This window comes from Bos indicus x Bos taurus, chromosome 4 (genome assembly GCF_003369695.1).
Source record: "Bos indicus x Bos taurus breed Angus x Brahman F1 hybrid chromosome 4, Bos_hybrid_MaternalHap_v2.0, whole genome shotgun sequence".
Taxonomy (NCBI): domain Eukaryota; kingdom Metazoa; phylum Chordata; class Mammalia; order Artiodactyla; family Bovidae; genus Bos; species Bos indicus x Bos taurus.
In genome coordinates, this window is record NC_040079.1 from 83,011,171 (window position 1) to 83,016,276 (window position 5,106).

Consider the following 5,106-nt stretch of genomic DNA (forward strand, 5'->3'; position numbering starts at 1 on the left):
TGGGCATCGTAAAAGTTTTTGTTTGTTTTTAGGTCTGTCTTTTCTTCTTTTCCTGGTCACCTTCCTGTAAGCACCATCCTCCCACTCCCCCTGTGCCTTGCTCCAGAGGTCCTGTATTTCCTAGAAGGGAGCTTTTATACATGTCTGGTCCCTAGGTTCTGCAGCTGCTGCCCAGGGGACACTCCTCAACGGCCTGGCCCTGGTGACCAGTGAGTTTGTGCTCCTGGGTCCCAAGGAACTATAACAATGGGAAAATTTGCTCTTAGCAGGCTACCTACCACCTCCAGGACACTGTACAGGTGGCCAACTGAAACAGCCCAGTCTTTCTGTGCAAAAAGCCTATTTGCTTATCTAGGCTTTGGCCTGAGGGGCAGGGTTCTGGTTTGGCATACACATAGGGGCCTATAGAATGGCTCTCTAGAAACAAGGCTGATGGACACCATTTTTGTGCTCTCCTTCAATCTCATTCCAGCTTGCTAGTGTCTCCTAGAAAGTAGTTTATACCCTTGTCTGGTGCCCCAATTTTTGTGGCTGCTGCCAGGCGACACCTTACCATGGCCTGGCTTTGGTGGTAAAATTTCAGATTTGGGGGCGCACTAGCAAGGCTTTATATATGTACTCCAATTAAGACATTCAGATGTTACAAAATTATGGTATTTAATGTGTTAGGCCATTTTATTCAGGAGTTTCTAAACTGTCCTCCCACATCCTAAAACTTGTCTCAAAGATGTTTCAGGAGTTTCCACTGCAGGCAAAGAAGGGGTGAAAGTGACAGGGCTTAAGGAACTTTCTGGACCCCGACTTTTGCCTCAAAAGAAAAGACCCATTTTATGACTTCCGACATTGAGCTTTCCTGTTGAATTTCATCCAAAGAAATAATGTGTGTCAGTTTTGGATCTCTAGAAAGAATATACCAGTACGGAAATAAGAGTGTAAAATACTGATTAGGCAAAACACCTGTAAAAGATAAATGTGGGAGAAGCAGGAATAGATGGCATGAGGTCTCTGAATCCTCAGAGAAGCAGATGCCAAGGTTGAATTTAAAATATCAGGATTTTACAGTGGAAATTGTGGCCTGAAAGAAAATGGGCAAGGATCTAGATAGGGCTGGAAGAGCTTTCAGACCATAATGAAAGTTCTATCTTAAGGGAAGGAGGGGCTTCCCAAATAGCACTAGTGGTAAAGAACCTGCCTGCCAATGCAAGAGATGCAGGAGGTGCAGGTTCGATCCCTGGGTTGGGAAGATCCCCTGGAGAAGGGAAAGGCTACTCACTCCAGTATTCTGGCCTGGAGAATCCCATGGGCAGAGGAGCCTGGTGGGCTATAGCCCATAGGGTAACAAAGAGTTGGACACAAATGAAGTGACTGAGCACAGCACATACAGCAAGGGAAAGTGAGAGGGAAAGTTGAGTGGAGGCATCTCAGACAGATGTGCAACCATTAAGAGAAGGTTGACAAGGTCTTCATGGAGTCTGCAAGCTAAAGCTGGCCTTCAGAGACATCCTGTGGCTTCCAGGAACGGGCGTGCCTTAACATCTGTCAGTCATTAGCAGGAAACATCCCACAGCCTTGCAAACTTGGCAATGGATGTCAGAGCACAGCAGATGGAGCCCTTGGTCCATTATTCCCCCTGCAGTTGGAAGTGTGTGAAGGTCATTCTCACAGCTGCCACACGGGAGAGCTCCAGACCACCAGACCACGATGTTGACTTGATACCTGTGAAGAAAGAGAAGGAAGGTGGTAGGATTGAGTGGTTAACAGCCTCAGACTACAGTACAGCTCTAAGAAACTCCCACCAGCCTGATGGAGAGACTCTGAGTAAAGGCTTCATGATAGAAGAAATTACCTTCATAAAGGCACAAATGACAGTTCTTAAGTCATATCCTTCTCAGTCCCTAGGAGCCCAGGAAGAAAGTGGCCTTGGCATAAACAGTGCACCAGATTTTAAAGACACAGCAGTTGGGGCTTGTCAGCTAATTACATTGGAGAAAGTTCTTTTGAAGAAAGATCTGGGTGGTGCATCTTCATGGCTGCGGAGAATTTCATGTGAAAAAACTGTTTGCAAATAATATATCTAGTAACTACTTCATTTTATAGACTATGAAATTTAATAACTGAATGAAATAGCATTCCAAAGTCATTTAGTTAGCTGTTTTACAACCAAGACTAAAACCAAAATATCTATTTTCTACCTAGAATTGTTTGCATCATACCTTCATGTATTTCCAGAATTCAGTTCTACAATACAGCAAATTATGTTTCTTTTACTTTCACCACAAAAACCTTCAGATAATGACAGGATGAAGAGGAATCACAATTTGACTTGCACCCTTTCATTTCTTTACAAATTTTAAAATTGTTAATAAAATTCTCAGTCAGAAAGGACCTTGAGGTCAATAACAAAGAATGATTTATTTGGGTTTTGGCTTTTCTTTTTTAAATGAAATTCTGTTGATTTATAAATGAATAAATAAAGTCATTGTTGGAATTAAATTGTCTGACTTGGTCTGAATAGTGAATCAATGTCTAATTGAATGAATATCAAAGACACTGCTCACTTCTTTGGATGCGTTCATTTTCACATACTTGAAAATGCTTCTGTTGATGAGATTTCTTGTTATCTGTTAACAAAAAGAGAGTCATAAAAATCACTCATCAAGAGTCCATTAACCCATGTGACTCTTCAAGCCTGCTTCTGAAATACTGAAATCGAAATTTTATGAAAATACAGAATTTTCTTTTTTCTATCACTTAAGATAAGTAAGTACACAGTACGCCAAACTTTCCACAAAGCATATCCAAGAGATAAAATTAAGTTAAAATGGTGAATTTTGGTGCTTTTATATCTGTGATATTGAATCTAAGAAGTTATAAAACTATGGTCTCTGTCCATATTTTCATCTTTCTACTAAATTTTTTAGTTGCTGAATATTATAAATGTTATATGTTTATTAAATTGGCTTTCTTTTTGTATTTCCTAGGGAAATGTTTATAATTTATTGCCAAAACATATAATATCTCTCCTCTCCTATGAGAGAGATGCTGATTTACTGATTGCACACTTGTTGATGTCTTCTTACTTTTTTCAGAAGAAAACAGAATGAAAGAAGTCAGTAACATAAGCTAAAACTAAGAATAGCTATATCAAAAGTCAATGTTATTAGAGGATAATATAACATTTTTTTTCTGGTGTCAATAGCCTCAGAGTTATGGCTTAATACTCAATATCATCAAATGTTAAATACTGGGTCCTGTGCTACATACTATGGTTTTCAGAAGAAATGTAAGACTTTTTTTTTTTAAGCTCACTAAAGGTTTTGGAGAAGGAAATGGCAATCCACTCCAGTATTCTTACCTGGAGAATCCCATGGACTGAGGAGCCTGGCAGGCCAAAGTCCATGGGGTCACAAAGACTCGGACCCAACTGAGCGACTAACACTAACACTACTAAAGGCTTAATCACCAGTATCTCAGATCTAAAGTGAGCTTCGAGATCATCCAGTTTAATTTTTTTCCCGTGCATCCCTCTAGAAAACAGCTTGGGTCAGGAATAACTCTAATTGTTAGAGAACATCTTCATTGTATAGGCTATGTCCATCTCACCCACTGGTTTAATTTATACTCTGAGAAGTAGCTCCAAACTGTTTCAATCCTTTTTTCCATGTGGTAGCACTTTAATATTAAAGACAACTCTCATGCCTCTTGTCCTCATGTCTTAGCCACATAATTGTATTTAAATGTATACTAATATAACTTTCTTTTAAAATTAAATATCTCGCTACTGTGGCTTTCAATGCAGGCTGGGTTTCATTAAGTCTTGCCTAAAGGAAGAATGTTTGGAGAGCAGGCAGGAGTTTTTATTTCCTTGACTGTTTTAAAAAACAAGACTTTTTTATGAGAATCAAAGAAGAAGGAGGGGTTTAGCTTCTTCAAATTCTTTTGGATTCCAGGGTGAAATCCCTGAGGAAATTGCAAGAAAAAAGGCGAGATGGATGAGCTTTAAAAATAATGGAATCAGATAATTAGATTTAATTAGGTCACCTCCTTACCATCATCATAACCTAATCTTTCATTTAGTGTTCTTATAGATACCAGGTGAAACAATGAACTCACTTTTGTAGTGAACAAACTGGAAGTCTGTAAAATAATAAACTTTAAAAGAAGAAAAGTTGTTATTGCAGTTACTTTAAAAATCAGTTTACATTTTTGCTTTCATGCATCCTGGTTTCCATTATGTAAAAGTTAGAATGTATTATGTAAAACCTAGGCTATGGTGAATGGGATTTTACAATTCTAAAACTAAAACTATGATTTATGCTTTTAAATCTGCTTTATTTTAGAGTCAGGTCTAAGTTCTATAGGAACTAAATTTGTATCGGCATATATCTAAAATATTCTAAAAGCCAAGATTCACTTTCAGTCATGTTGGAATAGTATCCCTTCACAAAATGACTATTCAAAATTAGCTTGTAGGAAGTTGAATTTTCTTCCAGATACACAGGAACTTGTGATAAAATTGGATATCATTTGCAAGTGTCTTTATGTAGAAAGGAATAATATATTTTGCCATAGTGTATTTTATACAAACTGCTCTAGATTTTGACTTTTTATTGTGTGTTGCCTTGTGGCAATGTTATTTAAACCAGTTTTGTGATAATATTATTATTTAGAACTTCAACCTAGTTAACTCAAAGTTTATTAAAGTGCACAACAAAAGTGAGATTTGCTTTGTTATTCTAGAGTTATTATGATTGTATATAAATTTGCCAAATCTCACTAGAATAGCACAAAAAGAATAAATGCTCAAATGAAGCAAAATTATTTTCTACATTATTATTCTAGCTTTCTACTCCATAAAATGCAAAATTACTCTATTAAAATAGCAACATTTGCACAAAATAAAAAAAGATATTAAGCTAGAGACTGAAAATTTTAAATACATTCACTCCTATAGCTGTGTATAACATCTCCTATTTTTATTTTGCTAGACTTCCCCTTCATCATTCCTCTGGAAATAACACCCAGACTCAAAATAAGAGAATTGGCCTCCTCCATCCATGTGGCTGTAATGGGATCCAAAGTGCTGAATTCTGTTTTAAAATTTAA

At 37.4% G+C, this 5,106-nt stretch overlaps 1 long non-coding RNA gene across 1 annotated transcript; it reads right to left on the minus strand.

Moving 5' to 3' along the window:
- Positions 1 to 1,331: 1,331 nt before the first annotated feature.
- On the minus strand, positions 1,332 to 2,912 carry LOC113891895. Its single transcript, XR_003510900.1, has 3 exons — positions 2,559 to 2,912; positions 1,847 to 2,030; positions 1,332 to 1,716 (listed from the first exon to the last, which is right to left on the minus strand). It is a non-coding gene; the product is annotated as an uncharacterized LOC113891895 (long non-coding RNA).
- Between the last annotated feature and the right edge of the window lie 2,194 nt (positions 2,913 to 5,106).